Source organism: Alosa alosa, chromosome 8, assembly GCF_017589495.1.
Source record: "Alosa alosa isolate M-15738 ecotype Scorff River chromosome 8, AALO_Geno_1.1, whole genome shotgun sequence".
Lineage (NCBI taxonomy): Eukaryota > Metazoa > Chordata > Actinopteri > Clupeiformes > Clupeidae > Alosa > Alosa alosa.
In genome coordinates, this window is record NC_063196.1 from 27,389,066 (window position 1) to 27,404,334 (window position 15,269).

Below are 15,269 nucleotides of genomic sequence, written 5' to 3' on the forward strand. Positions count from 1 at the left end.
GCTTGGATTGCTGACATTTCTTGTGGATCCATATAATTCTGGAACAAGTACTGAACAAGCAACAACCCAAAATGACCCCGCAATCTAATTACTGGCCAATCAGAAGCCTGTGAGCAGTCAGTCAGTGACCATGAAATATGTGCACTTGGCCCCAAGTACGCAAACGGCTTCTTCAGAGTGCATCTGACCTTCGCTTGCTCGGAAAGTATTATTTCATTCTCCTTAATCACACATACTGAAACCCCTCTGTGGAGGGACTGTGGTCTCCTCTGAACTTTTGGAGGCTTGCTCTCAGGTCACATAGCATTGGGAGGGGGAAAAAGAACCAAGCACTGTGACAACGGACTGCATGGGAGTTGCTAATGCGGAGCTGTGTCTCAATAGCAACAGGAAAAACATCTGGCCAGCATCATATTACCGTGTCTTTTTTTTTTTTTTTGAAGGAGCTGCTCTTTAAAGCACAGAAATGACACGTAGCGATAACAATGATGTCTGCCAAGTTTGAGTTCTGAGGATACAATTGGGTTGAGGACTAGAAATAATTAAAAAAATATATAACATTGTGGGTTCGGCCAGAGAGCATCCCGTACAGAGTGTGAAAGGTGTTTGTTATCAGTACGCCTGCTCATAATGTTTTGTCTGCATGTTGCTGTTTGTTGTGGCTGCTTTGTACTGTTGTTGTTGTTGTTGTTGTTGTTGTTGTTGTTGTTGTTGTTGTTGTTGTTGTTGCTGCTATTTGCTGTGCTCAGAACATTTCCTTTTGATGGAAAGCAACGTTGATCAACCGTGGGGTGCTCTCACTGGACTCCATGAAAAGGAGTGTTGAGAGTGAGGCTGAAATTTGGAGAGTGCCTGCCCATTAGCCCAGGGTGACTGCCACTGAACAAGTCCCAGGCACTCATCTTGCCGGACCACCATGCATTAATTGCCAAACTCATTCTCCCTTGCAAAATAAAGCACATAAGCCCTGGTCCATTATCATAATGGCACTGAATTTCACTAAAGGGCCTCTTTTGCTTTGAGAGAGGGGAATATTGGGAGGGGGGCACTTCGTTTTGAATCCACATGGTCAAATAAACTGTGTGGCTGTGTAAGCATACTGTATGAGTGTGTGTGTGTGTGTGTGTGTGTGTGTGTGTGTGTGTGTGTGTGTGTGTGTGTGTGTGTGTGTGTCTTAGCGGGTGAATGTTTGTATGTGTATGTGTGTGTGTTTATGTGGGTTGCGGTGGGGACTGTCGTGTAGTTGAGTTGTGTGTAGTTGTCGTGTGTGTGTGTGTGTGTGTGTGTGTGTGTGTGTGTGTGTGTGTGTGTGTGTGTGTTTTTGGGGTCAGACATCACTTGTGCACCCTGTCAGAGCATGAGTCCTGGTTTGAAGTGAAATCCCACAGACACAATTGGCTTTGGAGTGCCACTCACCATTGCACCTGTTGTTTGAACCAAATATGATTCAAATGTTATTATATACTTCATCTTTCTCTTCCTCTCTGTGCTGTGTGTGTGTATGTTTGTTAAGAACTCGTCTTATTGCACAGAAGATGTGAACTCACAATGTACCACAAACACTGACATAATATTGTACACAAGGGTATCAGTGTGTAACAAGGGTTGGGTATTTCAGAATGATCATGTTTTTGTAAATCTAATTAAGGGAAAGAGTTCCCAATAGAAAAAGGCTCATTGCTTTCAAATGTACCACAAGTCGACAGAAGAATATTACATTTTAAAAGTATGAGTGTCTATGAGAGAGGGAGAACATGACACAGGAGAGCATGAGTGAGACAGTGTGTGTGTGTGTGTGTGTGTGTGTGTGTACGCGTGTGCGTGTGTCTCTGCGTGCGTGCAATGACCAGCTGTTTATGAAAGGGCTCTTTAACTGGGCGTTGATGGTATTTGGCTGAGAGAGAGTGAAAGAGAGGAGGACAGAGGTTGAGGTGGAGGGGGAGACGAGGAGAGAAAGGGAGATGTACGCGAGGAGAGATAGAAAGTGAGAGTGGCTAAAAGAGGAAGACGAGGGGCCAGCAGTTCTTGGGGTAGGCCTTGTCCGCCGGGCCGGCATTAGGCCCCTGACCTCAAGATCTGCTTGCATCCCACAGTGACAAACACATACAGTACACAAATGTAGGCATGCATAGTAAATGTAACACACAGTATATGTAGTGATCATCACACACAGATGTGTTTTAGGAAATTGAAAACTGAGTCAAACACTGAGAATTAGAGTAGCCTATGGCTTTGCAGATTTGGTATGGTGTAGACATCAAACTTGTTTAGAAAATTGTGTGACAAGCAAAGATTTAGTTTGCAAACAGTTGGAAAAAACTGTAATGGTAACTTGGGGACGAAAGATGTTTTACGTAAAGTCGACTTTTTGTAGAACATTACGCTAGTCCAATTCAATTTAATTTCAAAGTATCTGCATTGTTATGAACATTTCAACCAAACATTAATCCTCTAGGAACATATTGAAAGGGTCTATACCTATAGAGTATGTCTATTCATAGGGTCATACTAAGGCAATGATTGGATGGTGTTCAGTAAACTAATGAGTGTTTGCACATTGAGGACTGAGTGTGAATAAGTATTGCATTTTGATAGGTTGTGTTTGAAAACTGAGTCAAACACTGTGAATTGGTGTATATTGGTGTATATATCAAACACTGTGTTTTTTTTTCAGATTTGGTGTGGAGTTATGGTGTTTGGAAGACCTATTTAGAAAATAGTGTGCCAATCAAAGATTTAGTTTGTGAGCAGTTGGGGAAAAAACTGTAACCCTGAGCTAATTTGAGGATCATTAGAAGCAACACGGCCGATCCCCTGACATATTGCTCCCCTCCAGCTCCGCATCTCATAGCAGGCTTTCAAATAATTAGTCATGATCCAACACACCATCTCTGCTCTGCTCATCCCCAGCTGCAAACACACACATGGCCATCTCTCTCTCTCTCTCTCTCTCTCTCTCTCTCTCAATTCAATTCAATGAGCTTTATTGGCATGACTGTGCATTATACAATATTGCCAAAGCATTAACATTTAAAATAAAGCATTAACAGTAAAATAAACAGCAGTAATAATGTTAATAGTAATAACATATATGATTTTCAATAATAGTAATATTATTAACGATAATTATTAGAGAATAACTAAAGTATAGAATAGAAGGTATCAATTCTAGCTCTTTCTCTTTCTCTGCTCTCTCTCTCTCTCTCTCTCTCTCTCTCTCTATCCATCTCTCCATGTCTATCTCTCCTCTGTCTCTATCTTTGACTCTGCATCTTCAGGCTGCTGCTGGCCAGGGCCATAGTATGTACAAGGTGTTTACAAACCTTAGTTTATGTTTGGAGTCGAGTGTTTGGAACAGTCTCCCGACAGAGCCGCAGGTGGATGAGACTCGCTGTGTGAGTGGTTGGGGTGGGGTGTGAGGTGTGTGTGTGTGTGTGTGTGTGTGTGTGTGTGTGTGTGTGTGTGTGTGTGTGTGTGTGTGTGTGTGTGTGTGTGTGCATGTGTGTGTGTGGGGGAGGAGTGTTGCGGTCTGTTTAAGAGAGAGGGCAGAGAGAAAGCTCCAGACCCCCTAGTTTAAAAAGCAAATCTCGCAAATCATGGCAAATCACACCCTTTACACACACACACACACACACACACACACACACACACACACACAGAACACACACACACACACACACACACACACACACACACACACACACACACACACACACACACGCTGGTCCTGCTCTGACGTCCTGACCTCCCTCCCCTTCACCTCCCACCATGCCCTCAGCTTGCGCGTTTGATCTGTGGCTTGGCATAAAGGGTCCCAGGGCCCCTCCTAGGCAGATGCATTAATGGAGGGTCTGATTTAATTGAGAGTGGTGTGTGTTTGTGTGTGTGTGTGTGTGTGTGTGTGTGTGTGTGTGTGTGTGTGTGTGTGTATGTGTGTATGTGTGTGTGTATGTATGGTGTGTGTGTGTGTGTGTGTGAGTGTGTGTGTGTGTGTGTGTGTGTGTGTGTGTGTATGTTGTGCGTGTGTGTGTGTGTTTGTGTATGGGTCAGAGGCCTCTGGCGAATGAAAGGAACACCCACAGCAAGGGGGCAGAGCTCTCCTCTTAATTATCAACATGAAAAGAGATGGTTTTCACTGTGGCCCTGCGTAAAGGAACATGAAGGAAAGAGGGAGGGAAAACAGGCAGAGGCGATGGAGAGATAGATGGACTGATTGATAGAGAGGAAGAAAGAACAAGAGAGAGGCATGGAGGAAGAGGTATATGCACTGATGATGTAAAAATGGACTGGGAATTCAGACCGATAAGACAGGTAGAGTCAAAGAATGAGTGTGTGTGTGTGTGTGTTTGTGTCTGTGTGTGTGTGTGTGTGAGAGATAGAGAGAGTGAGAGAGAGAGAGAGAGAATAAGAGAATAACATGCAAAGAACATGTACAGAAGAGAGATGAAAGAAAAGGTCCAGAAAAGGTCCAGATAATAAAACCTCCTATCCTAGCACATGTAATGACCTCTCAACCGAAAGATCTGAACAGTACATAACAGAACATACAGTATTATCCATAATTATAGAAACCTTTTGTAAATCCACACTATGCAACAGTGTCCCGTGTTTCGTAAAATAATTGAAATGGTTACCTACTGACCTTGAATTTCCCCTTGGGGATTAATAAAGTATCTATCTATCTATCTATCTATCTATCTATCTATCTGCAAACATGTGGTATAATTGCAAATTGCGATTGCAAACATATGTGGTGTATTGCCTTCTTATTATGTTTGAATATGCTTATGTAGACTTTAATATGTTTGCCAACAATTATCTAAACATATTATCCATATTATCTGGTTGTATTATATTAAACTTGATATTGCATAATAATGTGTGTAATTATGGCCTGATGTAATACATAATGCTCTGGTGTATGCATGGCACACTGCTGCTGGTCTACTCGTGCTGGTGGTGTTATGACGGCATGGGTGCTGGGTGTTGAGGAAAATGCCCATGATCTGTTTGTGGCCTGTCACAGTGCGGTCCCAGGCTCACCACCAGCACACTGGGAGCGTTTCTAATTCTGGAGCCCGCTGCCAGAGGAAGACCCAGGCCAACGTGTCACTCACGGAGCCGGCGGCCTTTTTCCGTACGCCTGCACCCTCGCGCCGAGGCTTTGGGTGACACAGCAGGTCAGATTGTACCAGGGGAGTGAACGGGTGGTTGTGGGTGGGAGCACACATGCACGCACGTTTGGGTTTTGACGTGGGTACCTACCCCACCCGTTTTTTGCCTGGAGTTAGAGCCAAAGATAGAAACGCAGCATTTATAAGTGAATATGCCAGCTGTAGCTGGTGCCATCTCCTTAAAGGGTCTTGGATGTGGTTCCATTTTAAGCACATCCTGAAAAGCACACAACCTTGCAATTTTTTATGTTACAATTTACTCTGCACAGCATTTCACTATTTCACTCTTTCCTTACTGTTGACCCTCATAACTTACACCTAAACCTTTGATATTTATATGTTTTCTTTCGTTTTCACAAATCACTAACACTAATTTAAAATGATTCGTTTTTGCTTCTGAAGTCTATTACATCACTGTTTTATTTTGAAGAGTTTTGAATTGTCTTTGTGCATTTCATTCCTAAACTCTGACGTCTGACATCATCGCATCAGTACTGAATGAAGAGATCTCCTCCTCCATCTCAGTCCAGCACAATTACTTCTCCTTCATCGTCTCTCATCTCAATACATAATGCTGAAAACAGAACATGCCCCTGTATTTCAGGGTTGAGATTTAGGACACTATTAGCTTGTGTTTCACTACAGTCATAAAGCAATGCAACAGTTTGGAGAGCTGTTGCCGGTGGATCATGTCACTATTTGCATGCAAGGGAGGTGAGTGGGGGAAATTAGATTCTGCTCTGAGGATAGTGTGGCTGAAGGAATTTCCTCCCTCTCTGCCCAGAGGCACAGAGACGTGCTCTCCAGCGGTTAGGGTTTGGCAGATGAATGGTGAGGTCATAAAAATGCTTTTTGGTGCTACCGCACTGGAGATGATTCTCTTTCTCTCTCTTACTCACTCTTTCTTTCTCTTTCTTTCATTCTGTCTCACTTTCCCCCCACTCAGTCACTGTCTCTCTCACTCATTCTTTTCCCCCCTTCTCCCTCACTCTCTCTCTCTGTCTCTCTGTCTCTCTCTCTCTCTCTCTCTCTCTCTCGCTCTGCCTCTCCCCATCTCTGCTGAGACACACTGAGTGGCTCTGAAATGTTTCTGACTTCAGACCCCATCAGCATCAAAGCCGCCGCTGTGCTGTTCCCACGTCACAAGAGATTATGTGTCCTCTGACAGGACAGCCTGCAAGAGGAGAGGAGAGGAGAGGAGAGGAGAGGAGAGGAGAGGAAGAGAAGAGAAGAGAAGAGAAGAGAAGAGAAGAGAAGAGAAGAGAAGAGAGGAGAGGAGAGGAGAGGAGAGGAGAAGAGAGGAGAGGCGAGGAGAGGAGAAGAGAAGAGAAGAGAGGAGAGGCGAGGAGAGGAGAGGAGAGGAGAGGAGCCACTCACTTCATCAAATGTTCTGATGCAGGAAGAAAATAAGGTGGAGATGACGAAGTCACCAGGCAATTTAGTATGAATGTGCAGTGAAAATGTGTGATTTTATTTGTAGGTTTAAAATCCTGAGATCCTGAGATTTCAGGTGTTTCATTTGCAAATGCTGAATAATTCAAAGTTTATTGTGAAATCAAAATGGTAGGAGGTTGGTTTAAAGCTAAAGCAACATTGTTGTATTTTTATTTGTTAGATTTCAGCCTTTGAAATACTTTGTTGTCAAATGTTGTGTCATCTTTTCTTTTCATTATAGAAATCAATTACTCTGAATTGCTATGTCACATCAGAATTTACATGCAGCAGTTCTTGTAAACAGTACTAATGGAGAATTCCCTTGTCTACAAATATACTTACAGTCATTACAGATATTTCTACATATATAGGCACACATACGGTTTCTGTATATCACACAACATTTAGCATAACAATCAATACAATGCTACAATGCTATCATAATGTTATTAAATATTAACTATTAAATATGCTAATATAATATAATGTTATTAAATGTAAAACCATCAAACACAAATGTCTCTAAAGGTCTAAATACCTCCTACAATAGGTTTATGTTTAGTGCAAATGTATTGCAAAATTGGAGTTATGTGGTAACGTATCATCTGTTTTTCATTCATATGAACAATTTGGAATGTCAATTTGCATTAGAAAAAAAACAACAGAGGTCTTCATTGCTCATATAGTATTGCCTTGGGACTTTAAATTCTCTCTCTTTTTGTCCAGATTTTCAAGAAGAAAGCCCTCTAGTGTTTTTCAACCTATTTGTTGGATTAAATAAAACAATATGTTCAAGCCACTGTCATTTATTTATTTATCAGTTTATTTTTAAATTAATTTATTTACTTGCGGTTACATCTTAAGGCGACAGCAGACTTCTCGTGGACGAATGAACTCATCACTCTCCTCTGGCAGGTCTAGCCCAGAGCATTCTGGGATGGCGGAGGGAGATCGCCACGGCAACTTGTTATGCAATAAGTCCACGGACAAACGTCATAACAGCTTGTGACTTTAGTGTCTGTACATTTTACAGGAGAAGATCCAAAATCTGTGCGTATTATTGGGTGTGGGGGGGGTTGTCTATCTGTCTGTCTGTTTGTCAGTTTGTCTGTCTCTGTCTATCTGAGTGCTTACTTGGGTGTACGTGTAAGCCTGGAGTTACAGAACAATCATTAGAATAACAGAACGGTCTTACAGTAGAAATCACACTTCATGCCATAAAACCAGTTAACAAACAGAGGGGTCACTATTACAATACAATGCTGCTTTGAAGCGATGTAGCAAGAGCTAATAGAGATAAGCTGATTGGGGTCATTCAAACCAATTCTGGGCTCATTAAACAAAGACTCACATATTTCACTTATTTGCCCTTAGTTGACCCTGCAGCAGACCGCAACAGTTTTTCAGCGAAAAAATTCATCTGGCAACCATCACAGCTGCCTCGGAGAAAAAAAAAAACAAGATTGTTATTAATTTGTTTGTCTAAATTTTAGCACTGATCCCCACTCCCCCCTCTTTTACATGGCCCTACAAATTAAACACCTTCTTATTTCATGGCCAATAAAGCATTGTTAATGTCCCAGGGGTTTGGGGGAAAGAGGCCCCTTCTGACAGATTTACGAGCCAAAACAAAACAAAACCAAAAGAAAATCGGATGATCTCACTTTCGGTAGGAGCCAGACATCTAGCCGGTGTTTTACAGCCTTATATGGCCGTCTGGTCGACCTCAGATGACGGTGAAGAGCAGCAGACAGCAGTGCACAAGTCGTCTGGATCTGGCTTTACGACTCCTGGCTGATGCATCTGAGGTCCAGTTCTGGGTAACCAAAGGAGCACTCTGTGACATGCTCCCTCTGGCCTTTATTCTGGCCCTTATCTGAACCAGTGGTGGTTCATATTCAGCAGCTGGAAGGGGAATTCTTCCATGACAAAATGTTTAAACACTTTACAGTTTTTATTTTGCGATCACTAACATACTTTTGTCCAATCTGTCATGTTTTCAAAACTCTAAACACAATTAGTACAACATCTGGCTGTTGTGGACCGTACCTTTACTGTAACACAAATAATGTTGCTTTCACACAATATTGTCAATTAACACGTTTCTATAATGCTTATATTTTTTGCAGACAAGGTTACCCAATACCAAAATGATTCTCCCTCAACTTATTTGAACTTATAGAAAACGTAACATTGAAAACCTTTCATAAATTATATTGTGTATATTGTATATGTACTGTAATTACAAGGACATCAACAATGCTGTAAATATATGCCAAGTCCATAGGCATTCTTGTGCACATGCCTTTAGTGATACTGGCGCAGGTGAGGCAGGTTAGTATAATCCAAAAGTGAAAGATCCAACGATCACTTGTGAAAAAAGTTTTGGAATGCTGTAAATAGATTGGATTGGGTTGATTTTGTTCACAAGGGACAAGAGCAATACTTGCATGAGAGAGAGAAGGAGCACGAGGGAAAGACGAAGCTAACCTAGGCAGAGGAGTAAATGGATCTGGCAAAATGGAAGTTGGACCCAGAAAAGGGAAAAGGAAAGTTTGCAGGACAGAAGTCAGAATGAGATGCTGTAGAGCAGTGTTTCTCAAAGTGTGGTCCGGGGACCACTGGTGGTCCGCAAGCTATCCCAAGTGGTCCGTGAGCAGACGTGATCAAATATAATATAGATGAGTTGTTTGCCATATTGAACCAACTTGTATGTAAATCCAAACTGCAACACTGTCTATGCAAGATATGCCAGTTTAAATCATATGAATCCTCTGACACAATAAGCAAAGTGCAGAGACAATAAGCAAGGTGGTTCAGTGAGTAGGCCTATTGTGTAGGCTAATATACTGTTGAAGTAGGTCTAATCTTTTTTTTTTTTTTTTTTAAGCTAGGTGGTCCGTGCATTTCTTTTTTATTGGTTAAGTGGTCCTTCGTCTGAAAAAGTTTGAGAAACACTGCTGTAGAGCAACTGGCTGCAGTGCCCATCCCATACCAGGTCATTTGCCCAGCCCTTGCTGCCACTCTCTTCACTGGATTAAAGGCATAAAAAGCCTATCGGTGCATTCTACATATAAATATTTTAAATATGTATACAGTACAGGCCAAAAGTTTGAACACACCTTCTCATTCAATACGTTTCCTTTATTTTCATGACTATTTACATTGTAGATTCATAAAAACTATTAATGAACACATGTGTACAGTGTAATTATGTACTTAACAAAAAAATGTGAAATAACTGAAAACAAGCAAAAAATAGCAAGTTGCTATTTTTTTTTAATTTAATACCATATTCAGCAAGCCATAACTTGACAAAGATTTATCTGTGGGCCAAATAACGTTACATTCATTCATAGTTTCAATGCCTTCAGTGAGAATCTACAATGTAAATAGTCATTAACCCTTAAAGGTGTAGGTTTTTGAACATTCTAAGTTCCGCAACAATTGAAGGTTCTAAAATTCTATGTTGAATTCAATGAACCCAGATATTCTTTAGAATGTTAATTTCCCAACATTCCCGTCACACCGGTGTGACTGTACTCCTTTAAGGGTTAAGATAAAGAAAATGCATTGAAATGAGAAGGTGTGTCCAAACTTTTGGCCTGTACTGTATTTAGAATATGGTGGTGTTGAAAGGAGAGTAAGCACTGATTCATGAGGAATTTCATGTTTTACTGCAGCATTTCTGACACTTAGTATTTTTTTTTATACTTTTCAACATTCACTTTTCACTTTTCAACCAGTTTTCAGAACTATTTCTGCCTGTTCTACCTCTCGGGAAGCTCCTATCCAATTACAACTTTCTTTGCACCGCAAGTTTTATCCAAGTTTCTTTAACTTATTTGGCATTAACCACCTGTTCTCCCAGGAACTTTAATTCGGCAACATTTCGATCTTATCGATCTATAAGATCTTATCGATATATAAGATCAAACGGTGTCGAATTAAAGCTACTGGCAGCATGTAACAGTGTGCAGATCCTTGTTTTGATTTTAGTCTTTAGTTTTGATCGAGCACCAGTAAAACTTGTTGGACGTGCGTACCCTGTGCTCTGCTTGTTCTCTGAACCACCTGTGGCCCATGTACACTGTGTTCTGGGTGAATAGAGATAATCATGGCGTCCCTTCTTCACAGAATGAGAGAGAGAAGGAGAGAGAGATCATTAATGACGTCATACACTATAAAGGATTCTCACTCAGTTGGACTTCAGCTGTGCTATCATGTTCCATCCAGCCAGCCAGTGATGTTATCCCATGCCCAGGCGGCCTTCCTCGCATCCTCACCAGGCTCTCTCTCTTGGGCACCTCTCTCATTCTCTCTCTCTCTCTCTCTCTCTCTCTCTCTCTCTCTCTCTCTCTTGTTCTCTCTCCCTGGTCAGGAAATAATAGCTATTACATGCCAAACCAAACCGATTGTTGACACTTTCTCTTCAGGAGATGGAGAGCTGCCAGTGTCATTACATGGTACACATTACCAGCCCTGAGCTCCGCTGGGGATACTGTGACATTGTGGGAGTGTGTGTGTGTGACAGAGATAGAGAAAGAGAGGGAAAGAGAGGGGAGAGAGAGAGAGAGAGAGAGAGAGAGAGACTGAATTTGAGTGAGTATCTGTGTGTGCCTGTGTGTATCTGAGAGCAAATAGTTTTGACTGAAAGGGAGTGTGTGTGCCTCTGTGTGTGTGTGTGTGTGTGTGTGTGCACGTGTGTATGTGCCTGTGTGTGTGTGCGTGTGTGTGTGTGTGTGTGTGTGTGTTGGCTTGTTGTGGACAGGCAGTTGTGCCTAAGAATCTACTGCAGCTCCCTCTCCCCATGGCTGTGCAGCTGGTGCTGACTACGTGCTTTAGGGACAGACTGATTCCTTCTCACACACACACACACACACACACACACACACAATGCACATGCTGCCCTCATATGGTCCCTAACACACCCATGGGCAAAGTATGAAAAGAAAACCAAAATCTAGACAGGCATGAATCTTTAACTGATTCAGATTTGAGAAAGGGTGGACAGCTCAGGAGAAAAGGTGAACAGCTTTGCAACAGCCATGAGGCTTTATCTTATTCTGTGTATTTCTTTCTGTCCATGGACCCTTTCAAGAGAGTTCCATTATCAGCATCATAGTGGACCCTTTCAGGAGAGTTCCATTATCAGCATCATAGTGGACCCTTTCAGGAGAGTTCCATTATCAGCATCATAGTTGGCCCCACAAGACTTCCTTTTTAACATTCCATATGTTATCTTAATGCAGAGAAAGTAGATTGGGGCCCAAATAGAACGTTCAAGCATTGTTTTTGTTTTTATTGTTGAAAGGGTCTATACAATATATCATATTTCTTACTTTTGTTCCTTTTTTCCTTCCCTCCTTCTACACACTCTTCCTCTCGACACTGTTGAATGGGGTCCTTTATTGGAAGGAAAGCTGTTGGTTCCCAGTACCCTGTAGGCCAAAAAATGTGTAAATAGGCGAAAGCAATTAAATTGATTACAGGGGGCAAGGACAAACATGAATGAGTTTGGGAAGACGTAGCTAGGCAACAGGCTCGATTGAGTTATGTGCCCTGGTTTGAGAGTGCGTAGACCACTCCAAATGCTCATGGGCACAGCTAAAGTGTGTCGGACATGCGTTTTCAATCAAAAATCCCTTTAATTCTTTCAAATGTGTTCATAATATGTTTTCATAATTTTCAGTACCTGGGGTTCGTTTGATAATGGATTAGGAAAGACAGTGGTACAGCATTATGGCCCATGATTCTAACTAAATTGTTTGTGTGCGCCATTGATGCAACACCTCAGTATGTCCTGATATCATGTACTGTAGGAATTACATAAATCATAGCAATCCTACTCTTTAGTCATATTTCATGTATCTGCTAGTTGGAGGGTAAACCCATTAACATGGACAGTTGTGTGTCATCTGCAGCCTCAGGCATGAGGTTTAGACCTGTAGAGCCATCTGTTATTAATGCATGCTGTACATCTAGCCAAGGTCAACAAGCAACATCTCTGATGATGGGTCCCATGCATTCAAAGACCCACAGATGAGGACCCACAGAAGTTGCTCACAAGCCCATTTTTGTCCGGTTTATACAAACAATGTTGCGGTTGGCACCAAATCAGTGATCATTTTAAATATGACCTGATTTTTGTCCTGGTTGACAAGAAAGTTTACTGTTTACATACATGATATAATAATGCATTGACAGTTGGCATTACAGGTCTGTAATCATAGTTCAAAATGGGCACCTGTACATGATGTACGTTTAGACTTTTCGATGTCAGACTCCAGCGTTAGCTCCCTGTTGTGTCAGCGGCACAGGTTTTTGGGTTCCGTGTGGCTGGTGGGCCACAGTGGTATCGGATGTTAACAGCCCCACCTGCTTCCCAGGCTGAGGGGACTCAGTCAGCCGAAGTGACAGGTGGCATCTGAAACACGTCGGCACCTGTGCACCTTGTGTTTGCCCTTCATTGGAGCTGACCTCCCCTCTGCAACCCTGCCCCAACCCCTTCCTGCTTGTGCCCGCTTACCCAAAAGCCCCGGGCAAATGTCTTCTCACTTGTGTCCTCTCTGTCATCAGCTGTTCCATGGCACCTGTCTGCCAGGGGTTCCACCTGGGAATAAATAAGGAATAGAGCGATGCAGAGGAGGCAGGAGAGGAGGACAGAAATGGGAGAGCTGGCCCAGAGCTGGTCAGACGTTATGGCTGGGCCAGTCAGGATGTGTGGGTTCATGGCCTTTTTTATATTGGGCATGCTTTGTCTGTGGCTGCAGCAATCTGATTGCAAGAGCAGTTCAATGCACTCACACAGACTTTTTTGAGACAATGCACCCACCGTTAAACAGCATAATTACATACAGAGAGACAGACAAATAGATAAAGTAAACAGTGAAAATTTTGCAGGCTGGCACTTGTGGAAATCGTAGAGTACTCTGAAGTTGACTTTATCATTCAGGATTGCTGTGGTCTCCTTTTAACAGTCTGTTTGATGACAGTGCTTTCTGAAAAATGAATGTGACTAGGAGGGATTTACATGCTTACAAACTGAAGTTACTCAGGGTTTCTCAGGGTGTTTTCAGGCCAACTACATATTTAATGATTTTCTTCCCCACACCCCCCCCTCCATCCATATCACCCCCCCCTCTCTCTCTCTCTCACACACACACACACACACACAGTCAGTCAATAATAAACAGAAATGCACACTTCTGAACTTTATGCATTTTGATCACTATTCGTATAGGAAAATGTGTGTATCAGACATCCCTTGAAGAGCCAGTGCATGTTGCCCTCTGAGCTGATGTCAGCCCAGCAACACCACCTGGCTGTGAGGAGCTCTGACAGAGAGGAAGGATGGCGTGCTGGCTTAGAATGTACACTGCAAAAACTGCTTATCTAATAACATCTAACCAAGTCTTATTACGTAATCTCGTATCAAGATAAAACATTCTAGTTGGTATTGTTTTCAGTATAAAGAGGCTTACCTAGCACTTTCTGGTAAAATCATTTGACTTAATTTAAGAAGAGTTTAATTTCTTTTAAGACGTCTCATCCTGAGAACAAGAAAATTTGTCTGCCAGTGCGTTAAGCAAATTTGTCAAAACAATTAAGTCAAAATGACCTTTCGAGAGCGCTAAGTAAGTCTCTTCATACTAAAAACAATACCAAAAATATTTTTTGATCTTAATATAAGATTAATAACACTTGGTTAGATTTTATCTTTTGCAGTGTAGAGATGTAGAGAGGAGTAGAGATGATGGCACAAACATGTTGACAAAAAAAATGTATGCCCTATAGACCCTTTCAACCATAGACTGTATATATAGAACTGGACAGTGTGCCGTCTGTTAAGAGTGATGCGAGCGCTAGTCCAGAGCCCCCTGGTGGCTGGTTGCAGTACAATGTGTAACTCCGCCCATCCCCATGTATTTCAATGGCCAAGTAGCCAACTTTCCGTGTCACTTTTCTCACCTAAAACTATTTTTGTATCTACAACTTTTTTATTCAAAAAATAGTTTTCAAGATGCTTCAATACACACAATTTTTCTTTTTCGCTGAAATTATTTTTTTTTAATGTTATATTAACAAATCTAAAAGGGCGTGTTTACACCTATGATTGACAGCTGGCTGGCTGCAGACACGACGCTTTGTCCATTATGTTTTAACGTCTAGGCTGCAGACACTACCACGTCATCGCTCACTTTTTTAACGACACCTGATTTCGACGCATAATCTAACCTAAATAAGTGTTGCTGTTATTATCATTAGGCTATATCTTATCACAGTCTGACTAAATACAAAATTGATAGTCATACATTGTGTAGTTGTTTGTAAGAGACATCGTTGTTAGTTGTGACAGATTCTTTGTGAAAAAAGATATGTGCTGTTCTTTCGTAGATGCTAAGTATATTAGCTCATAGCATGCTACATCATGCTAGCATTAGCCAGTTGATAGTATTATGATACTGTTGGTCTCTGTTTGTTTGCCTGTCTCTCTTTCTATGTGTTGCAGGGCGGAGTCAGTGCACAGGTGTTGCTAGTCAGCTGCTAGTCAGCTGATCAGGGATCCAGCTATAAAGAGGCTACCTGGCTGGGTTCGGGAATCCCTTCTCTCCAGGAGAATCTGCGTTGCTTTTATTTTGAGAATGCATTTTACATTGT